This window comes from Ceratosolen solmsi, unplaced genomic scaffold, assembly GCF_000503995.2.
Source record: "Ceratosolen solmsi marchali unplaced genomic scaffold, CerSol_1.0 scaffold29, whole genome shotgun sequence".
Classification (NCBI taxonomy): Eukaryota; Metazoa; Arthropoda; class Insecta; order Hymenoptera; family Agaonidae; genus Ceratosolen; species Ceratosolen solmsi.
This window is the reverse complement of record NW_011948417.1, coordinates 2,258,463-2,277,292: the sequence shown is the minus strand read 5'-3', so window position 1 is coordinate 2,277,292 and position 18,830 is coordinate 2,258,463. Positions and strand designations below refer to the sequence as shown.

Below are 18,830 nucleotides of genomic sequence, written 5' to 3'. Positions count from 1 at the left end.
TAAAAAGATTTCAAATGCAGATTTAAATAGAAAACGGATGTTAGTACAAATGAGAGTTTCTAAAATAAAACGGATACACTAGTATGAAAATTATCAAATAATGATTAAAAGTATCTATGAAAAATATAACTTCTAACAAAAATTTGATTAATTATAGTAATCTACTTACCTATACCTTTGCTATCATTTTGAATTTCTATTGCACGATTATACGCTTTCCGTACTAAAAACAATATTGTTGATATATAACGAAACAAAGAAGATAAATTATGAATGAAATAAAAGAAGAGAGAGAAAGATAGCAAGATAAAGAGAGAGAGAGAGAGAGAGAGAGAGAGAGACAGAAGCAAGGAAGCAAAAAAAATAAAACACGGCATTAAATTACGTTTATCATGCATAAAGATTTCGTTTAAGTAATTTATTAGATATTTTGTTCTTATAAATTATATTGTATATACATTGTGTAACTTTTTATAAGAACAAAATATCCAATAAAATACTTTATATATATATATATATATATACATATATACATGGACGAATAATAACGAGTATACAATTTATGTACGATTTTTCTGTTATGGAAATTAATTACTTTAGTAATTGATATTTATAAATTTTTTATAATACATTGTAAAAAAAGTCATTAGATATTACTAATTAATACACAATTTCATATAATTTACTTTTAAAGAATATTACAATTTATATATTACGAAAAGATAATTCACAAAATATCCATTACGTAACATTAAAAGAAATTTCTTTGACTTTGTATTTATTAGAAGGGAATTTACTTGTCATTATTCATCGTACTTCTTGATAAAAATTTGTGAAGAGAATTAATTAGCGTGAAATACTGGGAAACATCAGGAGCATCAACGCGTATGACGTATATGCTTATAAATAAATGAGGTGAGAAACAGTCGCGTCAGTGCGAATTATTTCTGGAGTACTCCGAAGTCTGTGCTTACAGACACATTATAATTTTATTACAAGGCTAACGAGTCTGTCGTTAAGATCACAAACTCAAGCGCTTCTCTAATACGAAGAATAGTGCCATTAGGGCTTTAAGCTCATCTTCGTTTTATCTATTAACATGTATTTATTTATTATTTTAATAACAATCTAATAGATAGTAGTCTTAATGTATTCCATTTGAGGGATAAATAATATTAAGAGGATTCTATCTATTATTGAGGAATAAAAATGAAAGAATAAAATGTGAAAAATTAAGAAATAATTGTTTCAAACAGGTCATAATTGAGTAATAAAATCTACGTTTTTATTATTTTTTTATTTGATTATTGTTTATAATTAGATTTAATACTTTTTAATCTTTTCTTTTTTGACGGGAAATGAGTGATTCATCAATAGAGGAAAGAAAGATATGAATTTCTTATTTTTATACGTAAAGCATGAAATAAAATTTAATAATATTTTGAATGTTTCAAACTAAAAAATAGCAAATTAGAATTATTTTACATACTAAATATGCAATATTCCATATAGAAAAGTTTAAAATTAATTATGAAACATTTGCATTATAAAATGTAGCATTGTTTGAAATATTCTTTAGACTAAGATTCAATTAAAAATCCGACTTTTAAAAAGATGTTTTTGTTCTGTTTCTAATATGTGTCCGCTTTCAAATCAATATATTGTTATGTCATGTTATATTAAATTATCATTTAATTACCTTTACATAATGTTATGAAAAATAACTCTAGAAATAAAATTAAAAATAACTATATAAAAAGCATACGTTAAAAGTAGCTGAAAATTTGAAAATATGGTATTTAATTTAAAATCTGCACATAATATACAAAGCTTACACATCTTATTAAATATTCATTCAACATAATATGAAAATGTTGTCCACATATGTATTCTAGACATATATATATATATGCATGGACGTGGGCACGTCTATGTGTATGTGAATATGCATACGGATGTTTATAAATATTTTATATTATAAATAAATTAAAAAAACATTACGTATGTGCTTTTCTTAATGTTATTGATTAAAAATTATTAATTACGTTATTTCATTCATCTTTGATTTCTAGACAATATAAGAAATATATATATTTAAACAAATTCTTTAGTAATATTCAGGATATGACCTTCATTTTCTTGTTGTATGTAACATAACAAAATTTCCTTTTTCTCTATTAAATATTAAAATTATAAAACGTACAATACATTTCAATTATATTTTATGAATTTGAATTTAAAATATTTTATTATTTATTAGAAAGAATTTATAATAGTTAGACAAATATAACATATCACAAAAATAACTTTTTGTCTCTTAAACTCTCTTTTAAATTCACATAATTAATATATCTGACTGAATATATTTCAGTTCAATTATTTCAGTTCATTCAATTATTTAAAGAGATATGAAAATTAATTTCTCACAATTTTATTTTTATTTTTTTGACGTATAAGCAGAAAAGATAAGAATGTTAAATTATTATCATATGTAAGCATATAATAAATTTTTCATGAAATCAATAATATTTTTCACAGATTTAAAAAGAATTCTGTTTAATATTTCATATATTATTAAAATATATATTGATATAAAAAAATTATTATATATTGATATAAGAAATTTATTTAAATCATTACTGTACTTATTGGTATTGATATGTTAAGACTACTAGTAAAATAAAATGTCTAACAATCGATAAAATAATCGTATAAGTGTATTATTTGTCAATGACAAATTATAAATTTGTCGTATAATGTATGAGAACCTTTTCGAAAGCAAATATCGTTTTTTGTACCAATAAATAGCAGGAAAAATACTATACTTCTAATATCACATTTCTCAAAATATTTTCTACAAAGACGCAATGCACATACTTGCCTCTTGCATCCAGTAAAGAAAAGAAGAAGGGAGGTATTTTAAGTTACCAATGTCTCAGCATACGAAGGTTACTCTACTAGACTTTAAGTACCAGCATTTTCAAGAAAACGATGTTGCCTGCAAGATTTTCCCTTGAAGTACCACGGCTCTGCTAACGACAACGAGAGAGTACAAATTCCAATAATGGCCCACTCTACTTTCTACTTTCTTCGAGGCGCATTATTCGCTGACTTTGACTCTCTTTTTCTCTCTCATACACCTCTCAACTATCTATCTTTTATACTCTATCGGTAGAAGAAATTTATAAAGAATAATGTGCTTGACATTCATACGAATATATATATATATATATATATATATATATAAATATATATATATACATACATATGTTTTAGATCAAAATTAAACATGCACACGCAACTGCACTATATATTCACACTTTACACATAGGTAGACAGTCTTTTATGTGTATACAGCAGATAAAATCAGTTAAATTGAAGAGTTGAAAAAAATAAAATTAAACATTAAGTGGGAATATGCAAAATTACATCTACCTAAACAACCAATGTGTTTCATATACTAAAAATGAAATTTCATACAGTTCAATTAGTTTTTTCAAATTATACTGACTATCTATTATATTACTGTTACAATATCATTAATATCGTCTTAAATGGGAGGTTTTTAATTAAATAAATTGAAAATTAAACCGTATATTTTAGTGTAAATAACAATATGGCATTTATTTCAATTTAATCAATTAAAATCCTTACTTTTTTTAAGTATATAGTATTTAGTATTAACCTTAACAATTTTAATTTTCAGGCTTCATAAACTAATTAAAGAAATGTAGTAGGTATATTCCAAGAATATTTATATTGAAAGTATTTTTCAGTAAAATATTAAAAACATTTCTTTTTTAAGTTTGTAATATAAGGACACTTATGTAATAAAAACTAAATTTTAATTAAAAAGCATATATATATATATATATATATATATTATTGATGTTTATATTATGCATTTCGTAAAATTAGGTTAATGTATTAGAGTAGAAATATTAATTTTATTGTAAAAAGAAATGCACAAAAGAAATTCTTTTTAAATATAAAGACAATCCCTTAAAATACATATCAAATAAAATAGAAAAAAAAAAAAAAAGTAATAAAAGAATTTTTTTTAATTGACTCTCTATATTACTTGATTTGTATTTGAATAATTTGGCCATATTCCAAGGCTATCTATCAGTGTATTTATTAAAATCCGTACTCCAAGTTTTAAAATTGTTGGCGAATTCCGAATCGACTCGTACATTTTATAAATGTATGAATGTTCATAGCAAGAGGTTGAGGTTGGAAAGCGTACACCTGAGATATTTGAGTTTACACATAAACCTTCTAAAACAACGTTCTCAAGTACTTTGACCAAAGAAAACTTTCTCCGAAATATAGTAGCTGTTGTTGCTACTACTGTCGAGGTAAGTGGTTAATGTTGTTTCTCCACTTAAGCTTTTTTTTTGTCTTCCACATTTGCAAAATCAAAATGCATCTGAAAAAATACTTATTAATGTACAAATACTAAATGTTATTCTTCATAAAATATGATTATTATAAAGTACAAACTCATTAGAATAAATAGAATGCAATATACTAAGAACAGTGTATTTTTTTTAACATATTCTAGTAAGCTTTCAATATACATTTGACCTTGAACAATATGTTTTAATTTTAAAATTAAAATATTTCATGTAAATCAAAACATAATTAAAAATTTTTTAATAGTAAGTAAGTCAACCTATCACCAATTCAACCATCTTCTATCAACTTCTAACCAATGTATATAGAATAGAAAACTAATCGTGATTTTGTGTAGAATATACAGAGTAAATAGAAAAAAATACTCTTATATAATTCAAATTGTTCAAAATTAAAAAATTTATTGAAAATAATAAATCTTAAATTTGATAAATATAGAAATTCAAAAAATTAATGTAATATTAAATATTGAATGATTATCAAAGCAAATGTTTGAAAGTAATTTTTATTTTATATTTTTGTTAAAAATAAGTCGTATAAACTTGAAAGTTTCTAAATAATAAAATACACAACTATCGTTATATATGTTTAACCTAATATATTGAACGATTTGAATACTCTTTCTGTCTCAAAAAGTATCTTCTTATTATATCTTATTATATGGAATCTTCAGTTTAATTAGTTGCAGCAATAGCACATAATGAAAATATAATCGTTGAATAGAAATAAATTTTGATTGAATTTATTCAATAATTAACATATTTTTACATAGATTTCTTTGTATTATGATATACTGAATTTTTTACGCCATAACGTTTAATCCATATTTTATGATGAAATATTGATAACCACTCGGATATTATGGATATTAGTTATTTAGGAATAAAAAAAATACATCTGTATATAATCAAAACAAAAAAAATTTTGTGCTACTTGAAATTATCCTTCAATATCTTGTTTCTTTAGTTTTTCAAACGATTACGATGTTTCGAAGCAGTTATAGATTGAAAGAATAACCAATTGCTCATGTGTAGGGGCCGCAAACTAATGCCATTATTATTGATATTATTAATTAGAATAAAAATAATATAGCTAAAAAGGTCCATAATTGTATGTGCACGAAAGCTGTTACGAATTTCGACAAAATTTTACTAAAGTACACCTATGTTTTTATATTCATAGACAAAATTCTACTTTTAAACGTACATGAATTGTTAATTTTTCCAGGTCAAATAATTTTAGATCACTTATAAAAAAATATTCAAATTACAACTAGTGAAATATTTCCTAACGTACTTACCACTAATACTAACGTAAATATGTTATTATAGCGATAATAAATAATGTGATGGTGCGACGTTTTTCAAAAATTTCTGCTGATTGCTTAAAGTAAATTAATTAAGAATAATCATAAAATGAATTCAGAACATACGTGTGCTGTCTACAAAAACATTCAGCACATATTAATGTTTGTTATCAAATAAAATTCTTTAACATTATATTAACAAATCCATATTATTCGCTCAATTCTATAATTATTACAAAAATATATAAATATATATATATATATATATATATATATATATATATATATATATATATAAATTATTTATAAATATAAATATAAATAATAAATATATAAATATATAAATAAATATATAAATAATAAATTCGCTCAATTCTATAATTATTACAAAAACATATAAATAATGTAATTTTTTATATCTGTATATGTACATATGTATATTCATTATATGATAATTTAAATAAATATTTTGAATAAGATTAAATTCTTTAATGAAATTCTTTAATATTAAACTTTCTTGATATTCAAACGCGATTCGAATGTGTGTATAAAAAAAATGTATATAATAGTAAAGCTAAATATTTCAAATAATACTGTTCTAAAGTTAAAGAATTTTTAATATTTCTATATAAAATAGGTTTTATAATATTTTTTATTAATAATATTCATATATGATATTATTAATATACGACATTAAACTGCATAAAATATTGATTTAATATAGATTCTGAATTCTAACTCATTCAATACATATAACACCATATTTAGGAATGATAATAAAGGAATGCAATTATTAATAATTAATAATAAATTAAATAATTTTAATTTAATTTAAATTAATATATGTAATGTAAATATGTTCTTAATGACGAAATTTCTTAACTGAAAAAATTTATGTATATAGTGCGACAGATTTTCAGATTTATTTTGAAGTAGATTTATAATTGCATTTATTAGATAACTAAAGTAAATATTGAATGCTTCATTAATAATTATTCGTTTCTCTTATCACATAACTTCCATATTAAAAAAAAAAAATGGAACTTTTTATCTCATAGCAATAACCAAGAATTGTTTATAAAATCAATAATAATTACAAAGTTGTTATATCTCAATATGAAGTTCGATCGACTAAGAACCGCAAAATCACAGTGAAATGCAAAAGGAAAAAATGTATAAAGACAAGCCAGTAATGTAGGAGAAAATATCATTAATGAACGTTCAAGATTCATGCTTGCATACTTAGAGTTTAAATCGCTGGCGTAACGGTCCTCCATGCTCGGCTCACTATGAAATTCCTTTCTACCATCTACCTTCCAATAATTGCATGCGCGCCTTTTTGCGGAAAAGCCATGTGCTGCATACCGGTTAATATTCGTGCGTATTACGCGAGATCGTGAGTTTCTCATCGAATCACGAAGCAGAATAGCTGCTGAGCTCATGCGTTTCCAGTCGTTATTTCACCATAACTTTTCCAACTTATAGTCGTTGAAATCAAATTTTTGCGAACCAATGAAACATTTTTTATCACTAGCATGGACGATATTTAGTGGTTATATAGAAGTTTTTGTGGGTAAATTAATCGATTAAACTTGTTTTCAATTCTTGCAGTGCTTTAGTTATACAAACTTGCGACATAACTACACCGACAAACGTATACATAAATAATAATATTTGAATTTATTTATTTGCTTCTTATAAAACACTCGTGAATATTATATCTCTGATGTTATGCTTGAATTAAGATAATTCGAGAATTTCATATGATAATTTCTGAAGTAAACCGACCTCATGCTAAAACATAATTCTTTAGCTTCAACGATATAAAACTTTATTCAAGCTTTTTCTCGATTGTACAGATTATTTAAGCATTTATTAATGTGAATTTATTCGGTGCTTTATAATTCAATATTCAATATTATATACAATTTGACGATATTACAATAATATAGATTAAATCCATGTACTGTAGTGAACATTTGCATTTACAATTTAATTAGAAATTAGAAGTATTGGAATTTTGTAAAATCATATTTAAATACTTATGCGTTTCTTTATCCATTTGAAAAAAAAAAAAAAAAAAAAAAAACGATGTACTTATAAAAGTTTGATAAACAAATAATATTCATTTACATAATTAATCATTCAAAGTAAAAATTAAGAATTTTGTAAAAATTATTGATTGTTATGCTTGAGTTATAATAAATTTCAATTTTCACTCGTTCAGCATTACGACGCGGAAACTCAGTTTCAATGATTGGGTAAGAAAAGTTCTTTTAGGACAATTAATGTAACTGGTCCATAGTCTCCTAAGTGATTCGTATCCAACTCTCATAACGAATACTTATCTTGTTTTAAAATCTAACCGCAGTCCACTTTACATAGTCTTATAGTAGGTTCTGTGTCTCGTGTTGTCTTGATGCCCGGACTTTTATCCATTGAGGCTCAATTGCGCCATACTAGTAATACCAGTAGACTCGAGTCGTACAATGTTTGCGTGTAGCCACAACTTCCCCGCACACACAACTATGCATGTGTCCTCTTAGGCTAGTGCATTTGTCAGCGGATTTTCTCACGAAAGCTAGAGCCATAGAACGATAGGAGAGTTGGGCGGATTGAAGCGTGGTTCGACCTCAAGTGACTGTGTTCAAGAATGTAAATACCCAGCAAGCGCCAATTGAGTATCGCAAGAACTGTTTGCAAAAATCTGGTACGAAGGTAAGAATAATGGGAAGATTGTGAAGAGTTCGATAAAAATTTTTTGCTCGTTAAACTAAGCGGAAACAATAGCTACAAATAGTGAATCGATGAAAATAATTCAAGGTAGCGTGTTCCTTATGCTTTTAGTATCGCATTTCTTTTTCGGACAACTTCGATAAATATAATACTTGGAAATACGAGAAAAAAATTTACACATAAAATCAAATTTTATGGGCTTTTGCCATTAATTTAATATTAAATTTATCTTTAAATATAAGCTTAAAACAAGACTAATTATACAGAATGAAATAATGTATAATAAATTTAACTGTTCTATCGCCTCATTTCTCTTTAAAAATATGGAAAATATATAATTAACATAAAAATAATATAATTTAGTTTCTATCTTTTATCTAAAAGACTGTTAATGTCTCCTATTATATTACAACATAATTTGCTTATATATATATATATATATATATATATATATATATATATATATTGTTTGATTTCAATATTTTTTTTTTTTTAATTGGAAATAAACATATTATATATATATATATATATTTATATATATATATATATATATATATATATATAATATTCAACTCTAACAATAAGGAACAATACTCACTATTAATAATTTCGAAATAAAGAATAAATATCAATTTTATTTTATGTTTTACTGATTAATTTTATTCAACTAACGTTTTATTCATGTAGCTTATAATTGAGACGAAATTAATTCAGAACGTGAATATTAATTTAGGATACTTAGTATTATGTGTAACTACATTATATGTGTTAATATAACATAAAATGAATATATAATGATTGTCTCAGATTTTTAATACAGACTTCATTAACATCATGTTTCTGATGTTTATGAAATAAATATACAAAAATGTATGTTTTTAGAAGTTACTGTCTAAAGTATAATATATATTAGCTAAACATTCGTCAAAACACATTTATATACGAATATCTTATTTTTATTGTTCCTCACATTATTTAAAAACAGAAATAAACAATAATGTTTAAATCATTGAATTTTGTATTCATTATGTAATATCATTATATAAATTACTAATCATATAAGCTTTTCTGCAAATAATATTGTACAACGTTTAACTAAAATACAAATAGCTTTGCTTTTAAAAATCTGCATTTTTAAATTCAGTATATCATTCCAATTACGTTCGCTATATATACAGATATATATATATATATATATATATATATATATATATATATATATATATATATACACATCGCTATTAATCGTTAGTTTCCCTTGTATCCATAACCAACATAACTTTCCAACTTTTTGTTAAAAAGATAGTTTTGTTAGATTAGTAAAATGAATAAATAAAAGTAATATTATAAAGTACGAATATTTATATTAATATTTTCATTGTTTGTTCATAATATTTTTTATATATCATTAAATGTAATAAATAATTAAATCCTTTCTTACTATTCATTTATTGTATTATGGAAACTTATATTTTCAAAAAACTATTTCTTTCTTATAAAACATGAAAATATAAAATTTTTATATTTAATCTGTTAATTCTAAGGATGATAATATGTATACAAGACATATAATTAAATTTAAATTGATTTTACATTAGGATGTTAGATTCGCTATAATTATTTGTAGATGTAATTATAAGACAATTCATGGATTAATGATCATTCTAGTGTATTATAATGAATCTTTCTTTAAAAAGAAAGATTCATCGACTTTGTCAAATTAGCAATTTTAATAGCTTTCAATATCTGTATATTAATCAATATTGAAGGTCAATGATTCATTTTGATTTTTAAATCAGACATCTCATATACACAATTTTAGTCCTATGACTATTGGTATAATGTAAATATTGGTTTTCAATATATGAATATGTTAAAGAAAATATTGTTATTATGTTATTTATGGAAAATATCAATTTTTGATTAATTATCATAATACTAAGAACAGAATTTATTCTTATATTAAAAGAAATTATTTAGAACCATGAATTCATTACTAATGGTATACCATTATTGGATAAACCATTAATAAATGTTTAATATTCGTATAATTGTTTAAGTATTACTGATATTTAGCGTACCGAACCAATTTTATTTAAAATAATCTTCTTGTAAAAGAATCATCATACATTCATCGTAAAATTCATTCATAAAAATTCTTTTAAAATCTACTTATGCTTATTTTTATACGCGTTATTTAAACAAATATTGACTAATGACTTATACAATTAAAAACTAAGTATTTTTTATGATAAAACAATTTTTTTTTCCGCTTTCATAGCGAACAAAACATTGCGAGTAGAGCATTGGAAAACGTAAGGCCAGTGCTAACCCACAAATATATGGATCATTTTATTGTTCGTTCTATTGTTGAATTTCACAATTACAGGCAATTATCCCTTTCCCGCACAAGTTACTGTGTACAATTTATTATGCAACTAGATGATATAAATGTATATGTGTGAGTACACGAGTATGCACGAATGCCCACGTTTTCCTAATAAATACATAACAGACGTGAAAATTGACGATCATACTTATGCTTGAAAAAAGCTATTTCATCTAAGCTCATGAATCTATTTATACCTATATTCATAAGAAAATGCACAAATGTAATTTTACAAGTAGTTTTTTTTTTCCTTGGGTGCACTTAATGCAGAGTAACGTGTGGAGCAAACGTGCAATACGATTTGATGGATCGTAAAATGCTTAGAAAGTTTACACCGTACCGTGCTGAGTACTTTTGCTTTAGTTTATATTCCCAGCACATGTCTCGATAGCATCAACTGTGGCCGTCTTTGTCTAACAGTTCAATTTCATTCGAAATCATCTGATGTGTGAAAGGTGGTACTTATATTTATGAACGATTTTATTTTTTATGATAAAATATGATACTATAGTCAAATTTTTTTCAAAATGAAAATATTTATTATATCTATGCTTATTTATTAAATTAAAAACGTAGAAGTATAGCAATTTTTAATAGTGTTTCGATGAAATTAATTTAATGTCATTATTCATAAAATATTTTTCTATAAAACTATATACGAGATAATTAAATTTCGTAATTTTTCTAATATCTTTTTCTATTATATATCGTACAGCTTTCAAAATTCGTTTCATTTTTTGACTGTACAATGTAAAGTTGTCATGGAATTTTTGTTACTACAATTTTCAAATGAACAGAGAAATTTAGCAACAGAATATATATTACTGAATTATGCAAAATTAACCAAGGTTTAAAAATTATAAAAATAAAACGAAGTGTGAGCATTTAATTTTTATTAATTTCTGTACAAGTACTTGACAAATACAGAAAAAGGCGAGTACTATACCCGGTGAAATTCTGCTAACAATTATAAATTCCATGGCAGTATGTGGTTAGAAAGTTTCATGAAAATAAATTCACTATGGCATTACACTACATTGTGAATGATTGATCGTATTGATGGATAGGAAATATGGCTGTTAGTTTAAAAAATTTCGGAAATAAAAATCGAAAGAGCCCAGGGAATTCTTGAAATTAATAAGTCCATATTAATTTTAAATGATTATTCTCATTCTTCTTTCTGGTTATTCCAATATTTTTCAATGATAGCCAATATTTTTTGGTATTAATTTCCATTCCTATCAATTTGATGCGGTCGCCCAGAGTGTGCTGCATTGCTCAGTTAAAGGAACGTCAACAGCACTGTAATTTAATACAGCACATATCGTTTTGTATTTGTAAATTTTCTGATTTGTCGGAAATTAAAAAATATAAGATGTTAAAATACTTATATTCGAATACTTTTTGCTACCCTTACGATATAATTGTCAGTAGCCTATCAAGAGAAAGCAATTATAAATAAGACTTTTAAAAGGCAATATAGTTTCATTCACTCCACACAAAACAAAATAAAATCTATAAAAACAATAAATTTAGTAAACATATTATTAATAATTTGTTTACTAACTCATACTAACTCCTATACAACTCCATATATTTTTTCTGACCCAGAAAACTATGTTAAAGCAAATTCAATACAATAAACAAATTCACCTCCCCGTATACAAACCTGAATGATATATTTTTTTTGATTATGCTATTCTTCGATCAATTCTGTTGTAATTGCTTTAATAATATCAATCCTTATCTTATTATTTATTCCTTTCATTTCGAAATATAAAATTCAAGGACTTAAATTTCAGGTAATTAATTAAATTTTATTCTGAATTTTCATTAATATTGTCTTTATTTTAACTAGAGTTGGTGCTAAACCAATCGAAGATCCACATACATTAATTAGTCAAATTACATTAACATATATTCCTCATATTTTTTAATTAGACAAATAAAAAATTAATGAAAAATGATTATAAAATCAATTTCAACTTGATTAATGATATAAAATTATCCACTTTTATTTATTAAGCCAAATAGCATGTATCTTGAAATGACATAAGTAGAAGTAAAATCTTCTAATAATTTAATCTAAAAGAATTATTTTGAAACAACACAATTATATTAAAATTCTAACAATTAATATTAAAAAATCCTTTCACACTAATGATATAGCTTGACCATATCGTAATCGAGAAAAAGTTCTTAGAAAATAATAAGGTCCTGTGTACATGCAATATTAAAAAAATTATATTTTGATAAATGTTGGAACATTTTAAAGACTTTATAAGTATTATAATATTAAGAAATAAATTATTTTATAAAAATCTCTTTAATAGATATATGTGTAATAATCTAGAGTAGTGTGAAGATACAAGGCAGTTGAAAATTATAAAATGCTTAAATTTTTTTTTTAAAAACAATATAATTTTTTAATAAAATAATTCAGTTTTCAATTATTCAATTCTAAACATTCAATATTTTATAATCCTTTTTTAAAATAAACGAAATTGTACATGTTTATCTATGTTCAAATCGATTTCATTTTAAATTAAAAACATTCTCAAATTGTATAATGAATTAAAGAGTGCCTACGAAAATTTTGCTATAAAAGTAAAGAGTATAGAAAAATAAAAATCGAAAAAGGCATTTAAAATTTCATTGAGAACAAACTATGCGGATCGGCCCAACTTTTTCTTCTGTCAAATGAACAATTTTAAGAATTTCAATGAATTACTAGGATATACTATGCATACCCCCAGCATCTTTGAAAATAATATAATACATAATTATTTAATTTATATAATTTGTAAAAATAAAATATTCGAATAATGCTATTAATAATGTAATCATTCAATGTTTATATAGTAAATGGTAGTTAGCAAAGTAAACGTAATTAACATTTTTACTTTAACTATGAGATGCCATAGAAAAGAATAAAAGAATATATAAAATTAGATGTTAATCCATACGATTATTCTAGATTTTTAAATTACAAATATTAATTTGTATGTGATTACATTGAATTGCAATACTAAAGAAAAATTTATAAGGATAAACAATTCGATTATTGCATAATTTGTAATAGAATTTATATTTGTTAGTCACATTAAAATTATTTCATAAATTATCCCATTTATATTTGATTTTTACACATTTAATATATTATTTCCAGCTCATTCAAGAATAATTTCAATATACCTTATAGAGAAAAAAAATTTCGAACCCTATGAAATTCAGTTGAAGCTGTTGCTTTTTATTTTAATAACTCTTAATGCCATTAATTTTAATGTTTAGTAATAAACATAAAAATATTAATGTTTAAAAACTTATACTTAAACTTAAAATTTATTTAATCCAAAATAAAAATTAATTTAAAAAATTATTCAAGTAAATAAGTATTTATACAAATTATAATTTTAGTTTTACTTTTATATTTATAATGTGCACGCATATAATGAAATCTTTAATTTCAGTTTTAATAATAGAATGTTTCACTGACTATTAATTTATTAGTAAATCTAATAAATATAGCGTGAATATTATTAATACAAACTTGCAATAACAAAGATTAATTAATAATATTAAAATTTAATTTATTATATTTAAATTATTTTTAGGCTATACATAGTCCAAATATAAATTGTATAATGAAATTACTTCATGTATTTATAAAATAGTCATGTAAATAAAATAATAAATAAAATTATTAAGGAAGGAAATTAATCATGTAAAAGAAAACTTTCACATATATAGATTCCTAAATATGTACCATATGAATAATAACTATTAATTTATTTATATATATTCAAATTATCGAATAATCAGAAAATAAAGTTTCAAGTTTAGCTAATTATTTAGATACATTTTCAGTACAATGTAATAATAATGTAATACTAATCTATAAATTAAATATTTAATTAATTCTTTTAACTCTTGTATTTACTAATTTTAGTATTTCCTACCTTAGACTCAAACTATTATTATATAAATTGTAAATATGTAAATTTTATAAAAATGGTTTCAGATTTTCTTTTTATAACTAATACTTTTAAATGATTGAATGTGCGTGTGTGCGTGCGTGCGTGCGTCCGTCCGTCCGTCCGTCCGTCCGTGTGTGTGTGTGTGTGTGTGTGTGTGTGCATTAACCATTTATCAAATTATATTGATTAACCATTTATCAAATTATATTGAATCATAATTTTATATAATAAAAATTTCATGTATAAAATAAATATGCATAAGAAAACAAATGTATTAAACATATTTATTCGAGCATTGTATTCTATGAATATCATACATATTTATGTCGTCTCAATTTATTCGTATTCATTATAAATAAAACTAATATAATTTGTTACTCATTTAATTGTAAATTAGTATTTTTATGTCATTATATATAAGGATATTAATTAAAGATACATTTTTTAAATAGAAAGATAAAATCATAACTAAGTTAGGTAGGTGCGTTCGTATGCGTGCGTGCGTGTTTTTGAGTACGTGTAAATTGATAAATTTTTAAAATATTTAAGTAATTTAAGTAAAAAATAAAATTAGTAAGCATTAATCAGATGTAAAAAGTAGCACTTAAAAAATATCTATAATTAAATAGAAAATTCTATAATAAATAGAAAATAATATTTTTCTTCAAATTTCATCTAGCTATAATTGAAATTTTCAATTTTTCTGAATTAATGAAAAAATAATTATATTTCATTAAAAGAATACTTATAAAACAAGAATAGAAAGTGCCAAATGCAGCGAGGTGTTTCGATCGCGTGAAAACAAATCGTATACTAATTAGAGTGTTTGTAAGATTTCTTTTCGTTATTCTCTAATTTCAAAGAAGCTTCGACGTATAAAGAATATTTTACTCAGAATATTTTACAAAAATTAACTCATATTATAAAAATAAAAATTTATTTATACAGAATTCATATTTTAAAAGTTATTTATAGTATCTCAAATGACTATAATTTATATGCAAAACTTAGTGAAAAGAAATTTTTTTACATATATAAGTATCATATGTATGTTTTAACGTAAATAAAATTCAAATTATTGATTTTGAATAAAAAAAAGCATTTAGGTGTAATTAAAGTTTGCAGAAAGATTATTCATTATATGAAATTTAAAATAATTAGTACAATATTATAATACTTGGCTATAATGGAATTATTATTAGAACTATTTTAGAATTAAGAATTATATGGCTTTAACATCATACAGGACTTCAAAGCAAAATATTGTGTATGTAATTGCAATTGTATAATAAGTGTAAAGAATTTTTTTTATCAAAAACAAATTCCTACTTTGATAATCATTGTACTAATGATAAATTGAAAGACTTGGAGGTACATTCATATATTTTAAATATTAATTTTAGGTATATTTGGAAGTATATATTCATAAATTTAATCGTTTCTTTTAAAACGGCAAATATCTTTTTACCATATTTTCAAAACGCCGATTTTCTGTCTTTTTTTTCACAATGTATATACATACGTAAGTTAATTGTCGATTTTGGGTATATAAGATGATATTATAAGATATTATAATATTTAAACATATAATGTTAAATGTATACGCACTAATATAATTAATTTGACATTTTTCATATAAGAAATCATGGCTTAATGCATAAATAAATCTAATAATATCGTTTGATATCTATAGAATATTATATTCCCAGATATTAAAAATATAACCAAACGATCGTATATTATATAAAGTACTAATTGATGAATTATATAAGATCACTTTTAATATAAAATCGATAATTTTTTAAAATAGTTAGATCAATGAACAATGTTTAATTCAATCTATTTAATTTAATTATTCTAGAAAGAAATTTATGAGTTGTTATGAATGACAAAATATTGATAAAAAAAAAATTATGAACAAACAATTAAAATGAAATAGATTAAATATTATTACCTTAAAAATACAATATTTTTTAATTTGATGTACACTAAATCCGTAAATTTTCTGTTATAAAGAGAAGTAAGAATGACAAAATACTTAATATATCAATATTAATAAATATTATTATTAATAACCAAATATTCATTCTATAAATTTTTCATACATTACATTCTTTACATTTAAATATATTTATGGTTTATTCATATTCCAATAATTTTAATAGTTTTATTTATATGCTATACATATTACTTTTTATAATATATCATAGATACAATTAAATTATATTATAATACTATCGTTTATTGTAAATGAAATAATGATTTTTCAAAATTTCAATAATATGCATTTAATTAAACGTCTATTTAATAAAAAAAGAGTATTATGAAAACAATGGAAAAAAATACCCTTATTAATTACTGACATCTTTAAAATGAAAAAAAATAAATTGTAAATACATAAAATAAATTAATAAAAAAAAAAATGACAGAATTCATGAATAAATTATAATTTTCTTAATATCATAAAATAAAATTATATGCTCATCGACAAATGATAATAAAATGTATAAGAAAAAACTTTTATAGTCCTTTATACATTTTGTACTTTTATTATTTCAAATAATAGTTATTATTAGAGAAACAAATATTTCCTAACGTTTCAAGAAAGTTTTCTTCTATATTAAAGATATTCCCTATTCCGTATTAAATAAAAGTATTCTTTGATCATAAAAAAATATTTTCTGTTCGATAAAATATAAGGATTAATGATCTTTACATATAATAAAATATATAGATTAAATCTATAATTATTTGCTTAATATCAAATATAAATTGCTCATTTATCTCTATCGAAATCTACCATTTATTAATAATCAAAAAATTGATATTACATTTTCGATGCTTCCTTTAAAATATTTTTCAAATTTCTTGCAATAGGTATTGAGTGGCATATAATTTATAAAGGAATACTGTAAAAATATGATACTGAAAATAAATTGAAAATATAAAAATTATATAGAAAAATTGTTTGAGAATTATTACTTATATTATTACAAAGAGTCTCTTTACAATTACAGCTTCTGAAATAAGTTTCATTCTATGTCCTATAAAGATCAATAAAATACATAATATTCTGTATCGATAGTTAAACATTGTTGAACAATGTATTGAATTCAATCTTATTCACCATAGTGCTGGGATGTATGCGACGACAAAAACTCTTTCTAACTCAACATTGTAATTAATTTCTCGAAAATCATCGAAAAATGCAAAGATATTTTATTCTTCAATTAACCCGAGCTCATCCTGTAAAAATCATACACTAAAAAGCGGTTGCTTTCCAAACTCTTCGCAATGAATAAATATTTTGAACAAGCACAAGGAAATTCAAGAGTGTTTAAACTCGAGGCGGCTTCTCGTGCTTACCTCGTATGAAGAAATAAAGATCGCAATAGAAGTCGAAGTAAATGAAGTCAATGACCTCACATTGGAAGGACAACACCCACGGTCAAATCAATTAATCAAATAGGCTTAAAGGCACTGCAACGATCGACACAAACAACGATCTTAAAGTTTCTATTTCAAAGGAAACTAGGTACGCTCGGTTGATCCACACTCGACTTTTCAATTTCGAGATAAAAAGGCGCTAGCGTTCGCGCTTGCCGGTAAAACGCTTACTGCGCGAGCGGCTCGCACTCACGGACTCGTCCCTTATAGTCCGAGCGAGACTCTCCGCATATCTCTGTAACAACTGGACGCGAAATTCCAACGCGAGGAATGCGCCCAGTACCGCTGCAACACTCTTGACTCTGTTTCACTTAGCCTATGAGTAGGAGTAAGTGTATACGACACGAAATCGCTATCTCTCTCTCTCTCTCTCTCTCTCTCTCTCTCTCTTCTCTCTTCTCTCTCTTCTCTCTCCCTCTCTCCTCCCTCTCGAGCACAATCACGCTCCTTCTCCCGCTCTTGCTTTTCTGGGCCTCAAGGTGCGCGCTAAACGATCTCCCCCCCCCCCCCCCCCCCCCCCCCCCCCCCCCCCCCCCCCCCCCACCCACCGCAGACCACC

The 18,830-nt window shown here is 23.9% G+C and overlaps 1 protein-coding gene across 1 annotated transcript in view; it reads right to left on the bottom strand.

Annotated features, from left to right (window-relative positions):
• LOC105359625 (D-beta-hydroxybutyrate dehydrogenase, mitochondrial) overlaps positions 1 to 18,546 on the bottom strand; it is a 29,852-nt gene extending 11,306 nt beyond the window's left edge. The window contains exon 1 of the mRNA XM_011496253.1: positions 18,191 to 18,546. The gene's annotated coding sequence lies outside the window, so the exon portion shown is untranslated. The remainder of the gene's footprint in view (positions 1 to 18,190) is intronic.
• Between the last annotated feature and the right edge of the window lie 284 nt (positions 18,547 to 18,830).